The sequence below is a fragment of the Triplophysa rosa genome, linkage group LG24 (genome assembly GCF_024868665.1).
Source record: "Triplophysa rosa linkage group LG24, Trosa_1v2, whole genome shotgun sequence".
NCBI classification, from domain to species: Eukaryota; Metazoa; Chordata; class Actinopteri; order Cypriniformes; family Nemacheilidae; genus Triplophysa; species Triplophysa rosa.
The window spans coordinates 6,302,508-6,323,506 of NC_079913.1; the positions used below are offsets into that span (position 1 = coordinate 6,302,508).

The following is a 20,999-nucleotide window of genomic DNA, read 5'->3' on the forward strand; positions in this document are numbered from 1 at the left end:
ATTTACATAGACACATGGCACCAGCTGCCATTGGCATGGCGATCTAGACATTTGCATGCTCGTAATTGCTCTGCAAATATGGCACATGCCCTGATTTCAATGCATCATAGATTTAGAGTCTGATTTAAGTGGCATGAATTCACCGTAACCCTATCTCACCCCTTCTCAAAGCGGGTGTGGTCAATACACAGATAGTGAACAATTGTTTTTGTGACGGTGGTTGCCAGGGACACATGTACAGTATGCCTGTAGCACCTGTGTAACAGGTGTTTTAGTGTCATTGTTTGATCTCCCTTACCTTTTAGAGAAATCCGGCATGATTTATTATTCCTGATGAAACAGAACATCTCCCCATCTGTCTTCTCTGGACAGTTTTGATTTGATTTATTAGTTTATGTTTACCGAGACAAAAGACAGTCCAGTTATCTACACAATTATACATTCATTCCTAACGATAAATAATGCTGATTTAAAACTGTTTTGCTTCCTCGTGGTTGATAAACGATTAGTGGAGATTAAGGTCAAGCATGTGTCATGTGACTGTCTCTCGTCCAATCAGAGGCTTTTGGATTGTGTTGTTACACAGAAGTACTGATGGAACCAGTTACATACATAATAATTATTAAATATACTGAAGATCCATGGCTAAAAAAAGCAGTGATCAGCACTATTGCAATGAGAGCTTATGGTGACCACTTTATTTAAGTTAAAGTGCCGTACTGTTTTTCACACGCTCTGTGATATATGCATATCATTTTAGTCAAAGTAGAAGCTGCTTGCTTTTAATTGAATTGCGTTAGCCATTTGAGTGATGAAAAGTCCAGAAATATGTTTAGTGCGGTTGTCGCCTGTATGGGGCATTATTTGTCGTGTGAGCTGATTTCAACCCCATCTGTCTTCCTTGAAAGCTTGACGTACGAAATACATGCTTGGAGACCAAACTCAGAAGTGCAGAACTGGGAAAATGTGTTTGATGAATGTTGACATCAGGCATCTTATTTCTGTGAGCTATAATTTATTTAGAGATTAAGATTTAACATTTTTCTTCATTAGATGATGCGAACAAATCTTCGCTTATTCAGTTTTGACTGTAATTTCATCACAAGAGCAGTTTATTTGCCTTCTGTGCCGTGGTCTTTCATCCCGCTGTCTTCAACAGTGACCACATTAAAAGCCCTTTCAGAGATAGAAAAGCACTCATTTTGAGTTCAAATCTTTGACTGTTTATGGGAAAAAATGCGAACTTTTGTGTTTACCGTTATGGAAACCATTATGGAGGACAGCTCAAGTTCAGCTGAAGTAGCAATGGCATATCTGCTTACAAATTGTGATGTAAATATATGAATGACTAAAAAAAAGGAGCAGATAAATTGGATTCGACAGTGTCCGCACAGACTTTAAGAAACAATTGCCCCACTTGTGTCATTAGGACTGATGTGCTCTCATTCCCACAATTCACTGCTCTCTCAGGCCAGTGATTGGATGGTTTATGAGGTGCACTATTATGGCTTTTCTCTTTCTTTCTGGGTATGGGCCGAAGCCCTGATACTGTCATCTCCTAATGCATTGATTGAAAGCAAAAACTGGTAATTTTACAGATCTTTCAGGAGGTTAATGCACCATCAACTCTGCTCTATTCTTTACTAAGGGAGAGTCTCTCCTTATGTAACATGGGTGCATATTGAATTATGGGTAATTTGACCCCAATGATGGTTTTCGCAGTCATTTAATGTTTTATTTATTTATTATATGCATTAAATGTTGTTTCTACAGTAGCCCAAAACGGACAAACTGCTCTACAGAGCGCGTTTCGTAAATATGCTATCTCCTTCGGAAAATAAGTGAAAACGAGATGACATCTTAGTCCTGTGTCAGCCTCCGTAGTGAGGGGGAGAGGTGGAGTGAGCCATTGGTTGCCATTCCAAACCTCACCGCTAGATGCCTCTAAATTTCATACACTGGACCTTTAAAAATAAAAGTAGCTTGATATTGAACTTATTTTTCGTTCTTCTGCTAAAGTATGTTTCACCTTCTCGGACTTCCCCATTTGTTGGATCTTTCTCCCTTAAAATAGTTTTGTCAAAAATTTACAGTAATAAATCAATTTATTTATTAGTATAAATGATGCATGAGATTGTCAATACAGTATTGTGAGGTAAAATAATTGCAGTATTTAGAAAAATGTAGAATTTTTTTTTTATTCCTCACACTGATATTTTACATTTTCAGACACTGGTTCTTTTTGTTTTTGTGTCAACAGAACACGTCATCTGAAGAACGTAAGCATTTATTTGCCAAAAGTCTAACGTCCGACCAACCTAACCACCAAGAAATGTGAAATATTTAAATTGGCCTGGTATCATTGTCTTTTTACCCTGCTGATTTATGGCTATTTGAGAGCTGTGGTCTGTGGCCTGCTCGCTGCTTTGGAGCGATGCGTGTTGACTTTATGACTGGGTGTAAATAACTGAGAGGTCATGGCGCCCACAAGCCCTGTGAAATTTGGCTCCTAGGGGACAGGTTTCTGGTCTTCTCCTCCTGGACTCCTCTCTGAACCCTGTGTCCTCCTTTGTTCCAAAACACACTCCTAACACTCCTGTCTTAAAAAAGCTTAGCAGCCGTTTATTGTCTGTGCCATGCCTGTGAATCACAATGTAGGCTGAAAATAAACTAACTTCCTGTTTAAAAAAGGACCTTAAACTAAAGGTTTGGAGTCCTGTTTTGTTGACTTTAATGATGTGTTTAGCTTCAGATTAAAGTCTCTTGTTGACTCTGAAAAGCCATTTGTATAGGATATATAACGTTTTTAGAAAATGTTGTAATATGGTTAGATTTCAGATTATAATTGCACGTATTGAATTATTTGTATTTATTCGTTTACAAATAAGCAAAACGTTTCTGTCATAATTTCTTTTTATTTTACAATCTAAGCATTTAACGATAATGTAACATTGATAATGCTGTTTGTATTTTTACAACTGTTTGTGTTTCTCGTTAGCGAAAGCTTAAGCAACAAAACATGCTTTTAATTTTAAACCCCCAATTAATTTCAATTTATAGTCATTAAATAACAGCAGTTCGTGGAGTACATTGTGTTTTACGGGCTGCCTATTATTGCTGGCGAATCCAGATTGACAGCGTCTGGCGGGTGTCCAGACTTACTGTGATACACAGAATGAACAGAATGATCCTTTGAATAGAAAAGAGAAAGAGTGGAGACTGCAAAGAGAGAGAAAGAGAATTGACCGAGCTCACTGCTGTGCGGTCGATCAATGCCGTACAGTCTCGAAAACAATGTCACTCTAGACATATGATTTATGAGATATAAATATCAAAAACACTCAGGCATGTGGGCTCTACATACAGTATGACTTAACTGCATAACAAAACAAAAATATAGACAATGGATTTGCACATTTTTATGCAAACCTAAAACATTTTTGCCCATTATGTGGCATTTATTTTCCTGTGTTATTTTATATTCTTTCTAAACACAAACCCTATTGTTTTTCCTATTAGTTTGATGAATTGCACTTATTTCCAATATCTTTTATACATGTCATGTTTAGGGTTAGGAATTGATTTATTGCACATAACAGTCAGTGAATGGATCATAGCCAGTGGATTGGCAGTATTGACAGATCATTGACCTCACAATTATATCTGACCTCAGTGTGGTTATATAACATGACAGATCGATGTGTCAGGACTTTCTAATGCTCCAACAGCAAAGGCTTCTGGTACTTACCTAATGTCCTTACCAACATAGTTTTGCCGAGATAACAATGCATGTGCTTACTTTTTAAGTTAATTTGAAATCAAAACGGGTCGTATTTATTTTCTCCGTACACATACTGGTCAAAGTCTCTGTGGTTCAGTGCACAGAGAAAGAAATAGTAATCCTTCCTATTAATACAATATCCTGCTTCATCCTTGAAACAGCTTTACGGTTTTGAAGATGTCATCTAGGCCATGTGGACATGCACAAACATTCACTACTACAGTTTGTTTAGGTAACCCATCTTATCAAAAATCAGTCATTTAATGCTGGCCAATGCACTTTTCAATGTAGTAATGGCAAGAATTGAGGAATTTGAGGAATAATTTTATCATTCTGATATGTTGACGTTCTCTCGGTTGTCGTCACTGACGATCAGTTTTTTCTTGTATATTCTCTTTTATTCTAAAAAGGTCTAAATACGAAACAGGATTGTGAATGCTGTTTCATGTTAACTTCAAAGCAGTTCACTGTTGTAAATCTATTCAAAGAGTAAGAGCCCATTTTTATGGACAGCTGATGGTACTGAAGTGTTGGCTTTTAAGGGAAATTTCGGGAAAGTTTACTTTATGAACTTTATAGAGCTGTTTCATCCATGAATTTGCTGGAATTGTACCACCACAGTTAAGAGAGAGATGGTGATAACAACAGGTTGAGACCTTTGGCCATTTGGTGACTCTCATTGGTAACAGTGCAGTTTGATGCCAATGGCATAAACACAGAGTAATTTATCACAGTTTAGACGGCACTAATGTAGTCTGCCAGCTTTAATTTAAACATACTCTTTTTAATTCATTAGTCAGGTATGTGCTACATGTTCCTGAGGCTCTGGATAATAGCGCATTGAGTCCTTGACTGTGTTCCATTGACTTTGAATAGCACTTCAGCACTACTCCACATGCCAAGCCTGTAATCTGTTATGCATTCTGTCTTCAAGGGCTCAGAGCAGAAGTCAACAAACGCTGTTTGTTTATTCGGCTTTTCTTTTTTTAAACAAAAAAGACAAGCCATCCATGTCGTTCACTGGAATACAGCAGTAGTTTCTGTTTGTGCAGAAGGTTATTGTATGGACAGAGAAATTATGATTTGAATATGTAAAATGTGTTCAATGCAAGAGAATTTTACTCTTTTCTGGGGCGTGATCACAGAATAATCAATAAAAAACACGAAGTCACAATATATTATGTAATGAGTGATTTCTATTCTGTAGAAATCTTCAGCTGCTTAAACTTTAATGGAAAGTAGCTGTAGTAATTACGTTAATTCATTTCATTTATTCATAAAGCACTTTACAGCTGCACATGCAGACCAAAATACTGTACAATCGCCACACAAACACATAAAATACAATAAAACAACAAAAGATAATATTTTACACAAGCTTTAAATGCATTAACTGCTGTAATTTCATTTTATGGACCCCACATAAAGAACATTACTGTAGTCCAAACAAGACAAAATGGATGCATTAATGACTTTTGCTTTTAGTAGGTTTAATACATTTCAATTCCTGGTCACACACAAGAAGTTCGTGAGCTTCCATGAATATCTTATTCCCGTCTCCAATTCAGACTCATGTGCATTGTCACATTATTCCAACGAAATGGGGTCTGTAATCCTTCATTGGGAAGTAATTACTTGCTCCGCCTTTGAAAAGCTTACCTTTTGTGTGATGTCATCGTGTGGGTGGGGAAGAAGTTGCTTTACTTAGGTGGTGTAAGACTACTTATCTGTTTTTGCAAGTAAAATCACATTGTAAAATGAGTCAGAATTTAATGATGTATATCATTCTTATTCAATAGTCATTTGAATATTTATTTCATATTTAAAACCTGTATATGATTCACACAAAAGAAACACAAAAGAAGATATTTTGAGGAAAGTCAATGGGCTCCTGTGAAGTTTGGTTACCAAAAAAACCTTCTTTTGTGTTCTGCATGAAGAAAGTCATGCAAGTTTAAAATGATACAACTATTGATCTTATTTTTAGGATCGTAGCTCCCAAATCCGTGAAACCTTTTCTCACACTGGCTGTCTGACCAGCTTGATTTATGACATCCGATCCTATCCACATGACAAATGTGAATTTGAATGCAGGTCACTGATGGTGTAGTAACACCACTTTGTTTAATGGAAATCAAGACAGGACATTCATTTTGCATGTGCATGTGCACTGCTAGAGGCGTCCGATTCACAGTCGAGCGCTCGCTGGACGGCCACATGGCAGAGAAATGACAATGCTGCCTGCCCAAGCCTGACTGGAGACAAATAAGGCCAAATGGGTCCCTAATGTACTGCTGTGTTCTGGATAATCATAATTTAAGTATTGATGAATAAATATTACAATTAAGTTTTAAATGCAGATGAGGGTGTCTAAGCAAATCATTATGATATTTCTTTCCTTTTTTATCCCTGTGCACTTCTTGTAGTAGTTCTGCTTTGCATAATTCATGTTTCTTTTTGCTGTCACCGATATGACCATCCAAGATTGCTCTCTTTGGGTAATTTGTATGCAAACCTAGATATGAAGGTGTTTATTTGAACAGTATCTGTCTAGTGACTTTTTTATGATGATAAACTGTATTTGTCTGCTCACACTACGATTAATGCATTTTTTCTGAAGCATTGTAATTGTATTACATTATCTTGGTGGGGAGCAGTGGGGTCCTGCAATAATGGTGTTCTGCTTCTTTGGTAAAACAGTTATTGAGAATCTCTACTCTCTCAAAGTCACAACACGGAGTCTGTGTTTTCCCATCAGACAAACTTTGTATCTCCATATGTCGTGATTTTAATGTTTTTCCATAAATCATTATTATTAGTCACCCTTTATGTTTGTGACTGGGTTTCGCAAAATATATAACCAATAAAAAGTAATAAAAAGTGCTTGTCAGCTTGGACAACACAGTATTTAATCGTTTAAAAAGTACAGTGTTTTCTTCATAATTGTGGACATCTGAGGTTTTGGAAGGACAGCGACGACATGTGAATCTACCCTTTTTGTGTTGTTTATCATTTTACCATTTGAAAAACAATGAATGACTTGCGATGGTCTTTTTCTTACTGGGTTCAGTTTTAAACAGTTATCAAGTTTCCGTTGGCTTACGTAGTGGCATTGTAGTACCTGAACCAAGCTCTAATTTACAGCGTGTGTTATATTATATTTGCTTAGTTGTAAATGATGGGTTTCCCAACCAAAAGAAAAAACAAGGAATTTAAATCAAGATTGACAGATTGGATGCCCTGTGAATGAACTCTTCGTGTTCATATTCGTCTCTGAGATCTTTTCTAGACTTTGCTACTGTTCGCTATCTTTGTTGCACCCACGCAGAACAAAATATGTGGAAGAAAAGCAGGCGATTTCTTGAATTAGAGCTTAATGAATGGGCAGACTTTCAGCTGGAGTCTAGCCAAATGTCTACAGATTTTTGTGTGGAAGCAAAGCTGTGAGATGTCTTGTGTGAAAATATGCAGCCCTTGACTACTAAACAGTAACAAATACCCTAATAAAATTTACTATTGACTTTAAAAATGTCTTTTTTAATAGAAAGTGTGGAACGGTTTGGCACAGAATTTTGCTCACCGGTCACATGAGAATGTAAGGGATCCGGTGTGATTCACGGGAGCCGCTCTGGGTAGATTTCGCAATCAGCTGAGTTACTGGCTCAAGAAGAAATCTCTTCCCGCTGGTGGGTCTAATAATAGCATCACACGAGTCTTTCCTGAGCTTTCCTTTCTCATCCATCAGATGTATAGCTCCACTTCAGCCCGTAGTCTAGCCATCGCTCACCCACTCTTAGTTTTATTACCACCAGCTTGTTTGAAGAATTTGTTTCTCATTAGCTTTCTCTTTTCGTCCGATTTTCATCGCCTTAGTTTGTTCTTTCCCTGCTCGCTCATTGTGCCTTACACAAGATTATTTTCTCTCTGGAGTGCGGGCTTTATGTCTGGAGGCTCGGGGTCACCGGGCGGCCCTGTCTTTGATAGGCCCCGTTGCCGTGGCGGGTCTCCATGGTGATGATGTTGTGCAAACGGCGTGGCTGGTGAGGGGGTCTGAAAAAAGAGAGCTGCCGGCATGCGGCCGCGTCGAGATAAGACTCTGAGTTCCGCTGTCATTGTTTTTTAAACCCAAGAGTTATCTGGATTACATAATGTCTGCAGATCAGTGTGTTAATAAGCGCTCGCGTCCAACAGCGTAGGCCGAGAAAATATCCTGAACGCATACTGACCTTATCAGAGACGGATGAATACGGCTTTATTGACTCTTTCATTGAGAACCGTGGCATTTATATAAACAGGCTGATCAATAATATGGAAGGCACACAGATCAGCTGGTTAAGTAATGAATTGGTCAACAAGTGGTTAATAAGTGATGGATAAAAGAATTGTATGTGTGCTTAAGAAACTAGTAACGGGAACTAGTGCAAAACTTTTTATTTTCAAAATTGATAACAAATCAAATATATTAAAAGTACAGATAGAATGACTAGTCGACCATCAAGACTTTTGTCCATTAAAAAAGGATGTCTATGGAGTTACAGATCAATTATTACCCAGACGGACATGTGCGGAACCCTCCAGATATTCCATATCTCTCTTGGCATGTGGCCTTTGCTCAAACCACATCATTATCATAAAAATCGAATGATTCTCTCATTGTGCCGTGTGGCCTCTATAGGGAGCATCATACCAACAGTCACCCTTCATAAAGTCTCTATATCTGTAAAGTCTTTGTTTTTTCTGACAAAGGATATATGATTTTTAGGGAATCTTGTAGGCACCTCTGTTTTTGGTGTTAGTGTCCCAATATCAATACATGTAGATGTGAGAGAATACTTCATCATTTATTTTCAACCATAACCTTTTATGGATTTATTTATAAATCACCCAAAAATAAGAAAAACTGTAATTTAGTTTGATCTGTTTTTGACCTGTATTTCTTCTGTGGATCACAAAAGAAGATATTTGATAAATATCTCTATTCAATGAATCATGTCCATACAATAGAAGTCAATAACGATCAGTGTTGTTTGGTCATCAACGTTTACCCTTCAAAGACCTTTTTAATGTTTTTCAAAAGTAAGTCACACAGGCAGAGGCGTATTAAGACCTCATGGTGCCCCTGGGCAACAGCCCCAGAAGTTCCCCCCATCAACCCACCTACCCACACGCAAGAATCCACTCATTAAAAGATTTATTAAAAGATTTTATAAGAATAAAACTCAGCAATTTACAATATACTATTTTACAAGAATTACACATTAACATGACACTTTTGTAGAATAGAACACAAAAAACAACACTTTTCCATTAAGTATTTTTAACAGTTAGGCCTATTGTAGTTAAGGGGCACCTGCTTTCTGTTGTAATGTTACATTTCAGGTTTTGATGTAGTGAAAAAAATCACTAACATTTTTTTAACAGGTGTAAATGTTGTGCATGCCACAAAGTGGGGGTACAGGGACACACACAGTATAGTTTGCATGTATGTATTCACATTAGGGGGACAATGGGACAATGTAAAAGTGTTCACCAAAGTGGCATTCACCAGATTACAATGTATAGGTTATTCATAAAAATAACATGAAACGTTATTGTTACTATTTTAACTGCTATACAGCTATTCAAACGCTCTATTTAAGCATAGTATGTGTGTATTCTTCTTACTAAACGATCACATAAGTACTAAGATAAAAGTGTACTCCACTAAAAAGGACACATATGAATTGATCGCTATAGTGATGACACCGTTCTTCACTTTCACTTTAAAACACAGGTTTGGACCTTAAATAGTGGCCTTACCTCCACGTACTATTAGCATACATTATCGGCACTATAACATCTTATTTCTGATGCATGCCATGTATATATACCTTTATTAATCAGTGCTAATCCCTGCATTTTTAGTCGCCGCTACAACATGCGCTCTGCACCGTTCCCGCTTCCATCTGTTTGAAGATTAAAGTGTACACGAAAGACAACTCGCCTCATAACAGTCACTTGTGATTGGCTGAATGTTAATTCACTCAAATCTATGTAACTAACCAGATAACATTGGCGGGAATGTTGGCGGAGGTGTGTCGAAAAAGTGCGGAGGACAGAACCATTTTTATCTGAAAGTGGGGGTATTCCCGCACATGGTGCCACGCCTATTTAGCGCAGGTGCGTGACTTAAGTCTTAAAAATCAAGTGCTTATGTACATTTATTTAAAAAAAATTGTATTGCGGGTTTATTTGGTGCCCCTAAAGTCTTGGTGCCCCTGGGCACTCGCCCAATTGCCCATATGGTTAATCCGCCTCTGCACACAGGTTCAGAAAGTAAATGAAAGAACTTCCATTTTTTGGGTGAACTATCCCTTTAAGAGACCAAATATGATTCAGAGACTTCCTTTCAAATATACAGGTTATGTCTTTGTACATATATATTAACATTATATTGTAGAATTAATTGTTCATAAAACCTTTTAATATACATTTTATCAAACGTTATTCTATACACAAGCTCAAATGAACTATAAGTAAAAAAAAAGAAAAAGCAGATCTTTTGTTTTCTAATCCTGTTTGAAGTCTGGCGGGAATCGTGTCCGCATCGTCTGCTGGTCTGAATAACTGTGTCCTAAACGCTGAAGTGAAAATGACAGAGTTCAGTGGCAACGGGTCTCCATGCTGAAAGCCCAGCTGGTGTGTGCTAAATCTACTACGTGAAAAGGCCTCTCCATGTCCTTTTGTGCAACTCTCCAGCGTTTGGACATTTGTGTGTGACGGATGTTAACACTCAGACAGGGTAAATTGAAGCTGAGAGAGCTGGGGAAAAGTAATCAGTGCCTTTCTCTCTGTTCATATACACTCTTGACTGTATCTACATGCGAGAGGCTTTCTCAATAGTTATTCTAAAAGCCGCAGTATGTTGAAATGGGGGCATCGGATATGGGCATCGGATAGCTTTTATCACAGGATTGGTATCTGTTTTGTCTTCTTTCATAGAGATTTTAATTAGTGCAGGTTTAGAAAATGGACTGTTTTAACTCTTAAAAGAGCTTCGTAAAAAGCGCCATTAAAAATACCCAATATACTCTCATCTGTGACCATACACCAGTTTAATGCTCCAGGCTGCAATGTCAATTTTGGATTTTATTGTTATAAATATTAATTCATTAATTTCCCTTTAGTAATTCATTTAATTTAGTTTACTTTTAAGTTTTTGAACTTATTGAGTTATTGTTTTTATTGTGTATTTTATGATATTGCTGTTTCCAGTGACAGCATTAGGCTAACCGTTATTTGCTATAAAAATTGAATTCTTGTATTTTTAGACTAAAGTATTTATTCGCAAACCCCATAATCTGATGTCTGCTTAAAGGATACTGTTCTGAAACCGCTAGAAAACATGAAAGTATACTGTATGGTGTAATACTGATAAAAATTAAATTGATAGATGAATTGTAAGCATCTGCCGAATGCATAAATGTAAATGTTTATCCAAAGCATGGTGCCAAAATGAACCTTGACCATTGCACCAATTTTACAACTGCTAATATCATTTTATTTGAGTGAACATATGCTCTGAACATTTTAAATGAGCATTAATGTTCCATGTTGAAATGACTCATTAGATCATCATTAAAATGGTCTCATATGCACAGAGGGATGTAAAATCATGCCTAGATACTCAATTAAAGTCATTTGATTGAAACATCTGGATGCCATAGTGCTTCGCTTGTATCATCACTTTTATTGGAGACAGCACACAGACTAATGAAGTATAAATCTGTTTGTCTCACACACTATTGAGATAGATGCCTTCATCTAAATGCTTTTGGTTCAAATGGTTTTGGTTTGGAAAATCTGATCTCAGATCAGCAGAAATGAGCTAAATCTTTCCCCACAGGCTCTTTTTTTCTTTTTGTTTGATTGTCGCTTTTATCAGTTAAGTGCTGAAGCTCCTCACAGATTGTGTATTTGACAATTATTTCACATGCAATCTGAGGTTAATTGAGATCCTCGGCACATCTGTGTCTCTCTTCTGTTGACGCAAACATGGACTGAGTGTGAATGAAATTGTCTCAAAGGACAGTTTTTAATTCAACCTCCAGAGACTATGTGAGTTTGGAAATTTTATTAAAATACCATCTTTATTTCTGTTACCATCTATACAGTAGTATAAGTCAGATTAAAAATGTATAGAATTTATATAAATTGCTTTTGATCTTTGGTCCTCTTGTCAAATATAAGCACAGTCGCCGAGTTTTTGGTGTGTGACATTATCGATGTCATCTCAGGAGAAATATCTGAGAAACATTAGACTTACAGTAGGTCTCAAGGAGAAACAATTGAAGTATTAAAGAGATCTCATTGCCTCACTCGTCCTCTCTCTTGTTCTTTGTCCTCCTCTCCATCTCTCGATCCCGATGGATGCTTTCGGTTTTTCAGGAAATGCATTAACCCCCTTTGTACTGTGACAAAGGGGTGTGTTAATCTCATCGAGTTAGTAGGCAGGGACATGGGGGTGGGCTCCGGAGAGACGAGCGAGCGAGTGTCTGTGAACATATCTGTGTGAGAGCGCGCGCGTGAGGCTGCCGGCTGTCAGAGCTTTCACCGGCCATACACATGCTTCAGGAGCCACAGGGATTGTTTTGCGACACACTTTTTTGATACCTACCGTCATCAGAAAAGGACTGATTTTGACTGACCACTGCATCAAGGTAATTCTGTTCCGACTGCTTAAAATAAAACATCTTTTGTTTGCTGTATGTGACATGAGAACGGTATCTGTTATTTTTTTCTGGGGTATTTTGGAGATTTTTTCTCTGAATGTTTCTCACACCCTGTGGGCCAAAGTTACGCCCTCAGGTTAAACTATTCCTTTCACTTCACAGGTGGTGTAACTGCACTTCTAATGTGAAAACAAGAACAAATAGCATTTTGTATGTACACACCTGCTATCACCTTTCCTGTGAGAAGCAGACCGATTTGTCTTTGTGTGTGTGTTGTTTCTTTGCGACTCATAATGTCTGATGAGCTGTCTACTGTATGTAGATGGATGGGTTGATGGAGGGAGACAGAGAGACAGAGAGACAGAGAGACAGAGAGACAGAGAGACAGAGAGACAGACAGACAGACAGACAGACAGACAGACAGACAGACAGACAGACAGACAGACAGACAGACAGACAGACAGGTAGGTAGGTAGGTAGGTAGGTAGGTAGGTAGGTAGGTAGGTAGGTAGGTAGGTAGGTAGGTAGAGAGAGAGACTAGATAGAGAGACTAGATAGAGAGACTAGATAGACTACAGAGATAGATAGACAAATAGATAGATAGATAGATAGATAGATAGATAGACAGACAGACAGACAGACAGACAGACAGACAGACAGACAGACAGACAGACAAATAGATCGATAGATAGACAGACAGACAGACAGACAGACAAATAGATCGATAGATAGACAGACAGACAGACAGACTAGATAGACAAATAGATAGATAGATAGACAGACAGACAGACAGACTAGATAGACAAATAGATAGATAGATAGACAGACAGACAGACTAGAGAGATAGATAGACAGATAGATAGACAGACAGAGAGATAGACAGAGAGATAGACAGACAGACAGAGACAGACAGAGACAGACAGAGACAGCGAGAGACAGAGAGAGAGAGAGAGAGAGAGAGACAGAGAGAGACAGACAGACAGACAGAAAGACAGAGAGAGAGAGAGAGAGAGAGAGACAGACAGACAGACAGACAGAGACAGACAGAGACAGAGAGAGACAGAGAGAGAGAGAGAGCGAGAGAGAGAGAGAGAGAGAGACAGACAGACAGACAGACAGACAGACAGACAGAGACAGACAGACAGACAGACAGGCAGGCAGATAGATAGATGAAATATTTTTTAGATCTGTCTCTCTACATTTGTTTCAGTGTTTTCAAAACCCTCTCCATCTCTCGACCCACCATGCCGGCATGCGGCCCGTCTCCATGACAACACCTCAGGTCAGCTCCGAGAGGTGGGAGGCAGTCAGTGTCATTTTTTCTCTTTTTCATTGCTTGTTTCTTTCGCTTTCTGTCCCTCTGTGAGACAGCAGCTGCTTGCGACAGCTTCACGAGGGCCTGGAGATTTCCACAGTAGTTTGCTCTAAAATCAGAAAACAATACAGCAAAGCAGCACGGCTCTCCCTCGCTGCGCCTTTGTGGTCGTCTACCATTAAAAGCTCTGTGCTCCGGGTGGGGGGGTTAGCGTCGGTCGCCGTGTTTCTGTTAATGTGAAATGAATGCGTATGTCTCGAGGGAAGGCACTAATATATGCGCTACCATGAAGCAGCACGTGTGATATAGAGGTGCCAAGGGGGCTGTCGTTGAAAGCGGGCCCCCCGTCACACTCTCGGCTGATTTAAGGCATGGCGTTGGGTTTACACAGAGGCAGTAATTTTTGGAAATCCCATCGGGGTGAAGAATAACTCATTTTGTGTGTTTTTATTGGATGTTGCGGAAAGGTTGTTGTCAGCACTTGTTTCCTCTTTGTGGTCGTATTCTGCAGATTTAATGCAACAGTTCACCTAAATATAACTTTTTGTCATCATTTGCTCACATTCATGTGGTTTCAAGTCCGTATGACTTGCTTTTAGTGAATAACGACAATGATGTTTCCATCTGTTACTCACACAAAGCTCTTTAGAGGACTTATAGCTCATGAGTTGTATGGGTTTTGATATCTGATTGAGCTCTCTTCAAAGCTTCAGTCCCCATTCATCTGTAATTGCGCAGAAAAGAAAGGCTTCAAAATGTCTTCTTTGAAGAGGACTTCAAAATTCCCCTTTTAATTGTTCGATTTTGTTTTTACAGCTTCCCTACACACCTGTGCTGTGGACGTCTGGTTGGAACGGGAGGATCCGCTCTCTGATACAGTCCGAGCAGGTAAAGTGTGCCTCATTTTTTGCTACTTTATGTTGCACATTGGTACATTCGACTGTTTTTAATGTAGAATTTGTGATTCAGAGCTATAAAAAGAGCTTAACAATGTTTTGATGTAAAATAATGTATGATGTTCTTTAATATAGTGAAACCGTATTATAAATCTTATATCCCTCATTTCAGCAAGAGAAACATCTGCATTATGCAAATTAATAGATGCATTTATTAAAAGTGATGACTAAACGTGCATTTTCTGGAAATTGAATAATTCATTCAGTATTCCTTTCAAAATCCATAATACAATCAAATACAGTCATAACATTAAAACCGCTGAAACATGCAGAATGCATGGCCAAAACTAGAATATGCTGTTCTGTCATCTGAAGTGTTCGATTCTGCCTCTGAGGCCAAAAACGGGCTGTCAGCTATGTTAGCTAACAAGCGAGCCACCTCCTACAGAAATCCAGTTTGATCAATAATGGCGTATATCATCGTATCTGATTTAACATAAGGAAAATGTCTCTAGAAGAGATACAGAGGAAGAAATCCGCATCGGGCACAAATAAATTAAAGATATTACCCAGCATGACTCATGATCGGCCATTAGCAAAGTCTTTATGAAATGATGGTTTACTTCCATTGTTTTTCGGTGGATCAAAATTACAAGTCTTAACAATTATTAACAAGTCTTAATAATACAGTTTGACTTGTATTAAAATGTAAAAAATGTAGACTATTTGTCTTGTGTTAAAAGCTTGCAATACTACTGTGCAAGTTTAAAAGGCTTAACTTTAGTTAAATGGACTTAAATGTGATTCCCCCTAATGATAAACCCTGCTGTGCTTTACTGTATTGTGTACTCTACAGCTCAGCCACGATTCGTAGTAATAATCAGACATACCTGTAGATCTCATGCCATATGAGTAGACATGTTTAGTGTTGCTGCTGAGAAGTTGTTTTTTGGACAAATAATGTCATCAGAATTTAGAGTGGCTGAATCATGGTGGTGGTTCTTTATTGCTCTTAGGTTTGGCTTGGAGTAGATGACCCGAAAAAATGAAAACACTCTCTCTGCATACTCAATATTTCCTTTGAAAGCTGTATGGCTTTAATCTGTTTCCAAGAATGTCCAAACTGCATTTTTTCATATAATGAACGTGAATGGTGACCACAGCTGTCAATTTCAAGGCAATGAGTCTGTTTGTCACACCAAGATACCATTAAAAAAATGACAGACACAAGTCTTGCAGACTACATTTATGATGTAGCCCCTATGGTCTCCATCCACTCTTGTTATATGAATAAAAGCAGCTTGGACATTTTTAGGTAAAACTGTCCCTATTTTTCTTTGATGCACATTTGAGCTTTGGTTTTCTAGATACTGTAAATATTACAGGATAACTTTCACACACACACACATTGTGAAGTGTATTAATGGCAGTAATATCAGCACATACTGTAAAAGCTCTGCTTTCACCCACATGCAGCATGTGGACAGATGACCACAGCTTATCTGTAACAGATGGAAGAGAGCGAGTGATAGCCAGCCCATGCTTTCCTCCTGCATTCTCTAGGATAGATCTTCAAAAGAGATTTTACATATCACCGGAATAGACAGATACAATATTTTGGGATTTAATCTGTTATGGATACAATTTAACTTTTGTATGATGTTCATGTTTTTTACTTAGCCAATGTGTGCGGGCCTAGTGGACCCAGAGTATTATTCGGTTAAAGCCATAAATATTAATGTAAAAATACTTTACAAACCTTTACATGCCTACACTTTAAGTTTAAAACAAGCGGCAACCTTCCGATCTCTCGTGAAGCGAGACTGCAATTCATCGACTGGCTCCAAAATAGAGCAGAATCTCATTGAGCCCCATGTTAAAATGGGCAACTTTACAGCAGAAAAAAACATGTTTACAGCTAATTTTACCCTTCATGACAACTGTGAGGAGGGTGAATTTTTTTATAACTCACCTGTTTAACTTATATTAAGCCTTAATATTCTGCAAATTAGGTGCGTGGCCACTTGAGTGAAACGTGGTTTCAGAAACCAGGCGCCTCAGCTCCAACCACGTCCGCCCCTTTGCCCATTTTCCATTATCCGGGAGTGACGCGCTGCTAAGATGGCGACGGCTGGCTCCGTCCACTTTAAGCTTCAAAACAGCTCCTCAGAAACCTACGGGTGACGTCACAGACACTACGTCCATATTTTATACAGTCTATGGTTTAAAGCAGTAAACATTCACGATTCGTTCCAAAGTAATGGCTTTGTGGTTCAGTGGGCGAATCGGATGTTGATTCAGTAACCGCTTCAAATGAATCAGTGAGCGAGTAAGCAGTTTAAGACTGATGAGTAGAGATCCTCATCTAACTGTTATGACCTTCATCATTTTATATCTCGTCATTGGCAGCCCTCACCCTTCAGAATACAAATAAGCCTGCATTACAGTCCCGTGACCTCCTGTCGAGAGGAGACCTTTCATGAAACACGTGGCCCACACCCTTCGCTTTCTCACTGCTGGTGGTGTATAGATTTTACACAGGAGAACAGCACAGAGGCGGATTATAAAGTCTGATCAACAGATTGAGAGCTTGAGAGCTTTTTCAACCAGTGTTGAATAAAACATAATGCCCCCCATTACAGTAATACATGTGCTGAGATGAGGGCTGTTCGGATGATGTCAGACTTATGACTCGTAGCCTTCAGGAGCTTTTGAATCATTTCTGGACATTCCCGGCTGCTCCCTAAATATTTAATGCACTGTAGTAGTTTTTGAGTAGCTTGACAAAATTACTATTTCCTGTATTATTGGAACACTTTCTAAAATATAATTAGCGTTATGTTATTTCTTGCTTAATTTAATGTTTGTAATGACTTATAATCATTATAGAATCTTTGGTGTCTCCGAAGACTAAAAACCTTATGTTCCATTTCAAAGCATTCCAGATCTGAGATTTTCAAACCCATTTATTCGATTGGTACTAAGGACCTTTTAAGCATGGTATTAACATCCGTAACAAATGTGTCTCCAGTGACCACTTGTGGTTTGAATGATAGATTTAAAGTGACCTTATTAAGGTAATATGTAAATAACTCTTATTTTCCACTCATGCATCACTGTATGTTTTAAAATGTGAAGAAAATCAGCATCGTGTTAAAAAAATACAGGCCGACTACATTTTTATTTGTGACACAGACACAGACATATACATTGTTTCCCATGAGCCCTCTGGGTGCATATGATGTGATGGATCCAAAAATAAACATTATTTCTTCATTTGTTCATATTCATGTCATTCCAAACATGTATGACTTTCTTTCCTCTGCAGATCCCAAAATAAGATATTTTGAAGAATGTTGGCAATCAAACAACATTGCCCCCCATTGACTTCCTTTGTTTGGACACAAAACCATCAACACATTTCTCAAAATATCTTCTTTTGTGTTGCATAGAATAAAGAGTCATATACAGGTTTTAAACAACATTAGGGTGAATAAATGATGACAGAATATTGATTTTGGGGTGATCTATCCCATTAAAGCTGACAATAGTTGACAATAGTGTAAAGAGTTTTTTTTTACATTATAATACATTGGAGAGCAGTTGAATTTTTCCATGTTTCTATATGGCAATTTTCAAGTCTGTTATTCAGAATGAATAGCTCCACTCAGAGTGCTTTACTTACACTTTGTTTCTAAAGTATACTTTCAGCGTAACCACACTATAAACAGCATAAAGCAACAATGCAGTTTGTGATTGGCCAGACAGGAGCGTGCTGACAATCAGCACCTTCCCAAAGCTCAGGAGAGAATGGACATTCTCCCATTCTGCTGATGCTGCGGATACGACTGACCCTTTAGCCGTGCATAACCTCACGCCAGCGGCATGTCAAATGAAGTTAGCTCATTTATTTAGATAGCAATTCTGTGCAAACTCCCGGCAGTGACCGACTGAAACAAAGCAGGGCTGGGGTTTTGCATTGTCTTGTTTCCAAAAGCATCAGTTGTTGGTTTTTGGGCACCACATCAGCGTGTCGGGGTACAGCTGCAAACAGATCGGTTCAGCAAGTGCAGGTTCTCGAACTGACACTACCTCTACGCTGCATAAACTTATTTTCCTAGCCAGTTTCGTCTGTCTCGCTTTTCAGTAAAATATCTGAAAGTTTACTTAAGCAAAATTGTATAAGATAAGACTTGTTTATATATACATGTAAGGTAGTTTTTGTTATTGTTTTGGCAACTGTTTTCTTGTTTTAATGCTTGTTTAGTAAAGACTAATCAAATATAGTTCATGTAAACAAATAGAAAACAATTTATTAACGGGCAAGAAAAATATTATATATTTTTATTGGAAAAGAAGACCAAAGATGACAATTGTTTTTTTTGTATTTGCTGTGAAATCTTTGAAAATAGCTAGCAAGACACATTTTTAAGTGTCATTTATTGTAAATGGCTAATAAAAAAAAGGACGTCAGAGTTGTGTATTTCATAAACGGTAAACTGGGATTTTATTGGCCTAGAGGTACATTATGAATTAAAATTCAAGGCAGTGCAGTGTTTAGGTATAAAGCAAATAGAGGTTTGGGAAACAAACATTAACCCCTTAAAACCAGTTTCAACATAAAGGCTTTGCTGTATGATCTGTGTTTCTGCGGCTATACCGGTTGTCTGATTCTCTGCTCGAGGGCTTCAGACTTTGGTGTGAAAAGAGACATTTAATGTCCTTTCTCCAATTTGGCCTGGAGGCATCCTCAGCTAAAGTAAAGAGCTGTTCTTTCTTTTCATTCTTCAATGACAGCTGAGAGCTATCGAGAGCGCTTTTCTCAGTAGTGTCCTCCGCTTAGATTTACTTTAAAAAGATGGATGGGTTTAGCTGCGTTTTCTGTGTCTTTTAATAGGCCGGTGTGTGTAACAAGTGTGTTGCCGTAGAAACGGAGAGATGGGCTCTCTTGACTCAGGTCTTCAGAATGAAGAAGCTTGTTGAGAAGAGCTTGTACTATCAGAGGAAATAAGTTTCCCATGTACTTTTTCTGAGGGTCATTAAAAAAGCTTGTTTTTGCTGGTCAAATTGGCTTTTAAAAGGGTTATGCCATTATTTTATAGTTTTTGTTATCTGAGATCTGTTTATATGTAAAGGTTGTAGTTTTTCTGTTTTAGAAATGGTTTTGCTTTAAGTTGACTACAAAGTTAAGAAGTGACCCTTTTTACCAAAAGTACCATAAGGTAATTTAAATGCTACTTAAATATTTAAATAAAATAATAAATCCATTACCTGTATTTTGCATAAAGTAGGCTGAGATTACTGTCATGGCCTGTTAAGCAGCAACATATACGTAATAATTTACATTTACGTATAGTTTTTTTTCTTTTTTAGTTTCACATTTTCTGTGTGTGTGCGTGCGTGCGTGCGTGCGTGCGTGTGCGTGTGTGTGTGTGTGTGTGTGTGCGCACGCCCGTGTGTGACCATACGTTTACATGTCATCTTATTGGTTTGAGTTTATTTTGTGTCTTATTCTCATGGTAATATCCAGCCCAGCTCAAAACCTCACTTGGAGACCCTTCCTGACCTTAGATGGACACTGTGTTGATACTTCTCACACTTCTGTGCCCGCTTGTTCACATGTGAAGGATAAAAGATCTTTCAAAAACTTTCATGCCATTACAGCATTGAAATACTCAACGTTTAATTCAGAAGTTTTCAGATTAAAAAAAACATTCATACACATACACATGCACACATACAGTACATACACACAGAAGTCTGTTTAAAAAAGAAAAACTCAAACCCTAAGTTTGACAAAATGAGCTTTAGTGAAAAGAGAACTTTTCCCCACTTGTCAACGCAAACAACAAGTTTGCCAAACCCACAAAAGGCAGCAGTAGGATGTGGTTATGAATGAACCCAAATGAATGAAGTTCACCTCTTTTAACTTTAGTATGGTCTCTTTTATCTTAAAGGTCCATTCATATGTTAATCATGCCATTCAATTGCATACATTCCTTTTATTTCATACAGGTATTATGCTGAGATAAATACAAGATGAGATGTTTTGGAGAAGCCTGTGGCAACATTTCCTTCCTGTAACAGACACTAAACAACACTGTTATTGATATTTCTGTAGCTCTGGAAAAAAAATTTAGTACCTAAAAGCAATACTTGAGTAAAAGTTCAAATATCTTGACAGAAAATTACTTTGGTAGAAGTGATAATATGACTTGAGTAAAAGTCTTAAAGTATCAGATAAATATTGTACTTAACTATCAAAAGTACCTTTATATTAAATCTAAGTATTTAAA

General features: G+C 37.9%; 1 protein-coding gene across 13 annotated transcripts in view; it reads left to right on the forward strand.

Moving 5' to 3' along the window:
- The window catches only part of nrcama (neuronal cell adhesion molecule a), a 48,512-nt gene that overhangs the window by 2,484 nt on the left and 25,029 nt on the right, over window positions 1-20,999 (forward strand). For 11 of the 13 annotated variants that reach the window (XM_057323608.1, XM_057323614.1, XM_057323607.1 and 8 more), the window contains exon 2: window positions 14,624-14,695. The gene's annotated coding sequence lies outside the window, so the exon portion shown is untranslated. Of the gene's footprint in view, window positions 1-12,330; window positions 12,481-14,243; window positions 14,275-14,623; window positions 14,696-20,999 lie in introns of those variants that run through there. The other 2 variants (XM_057323605.1, XM_057323606.1) reach the window with 2 other exon arrangements.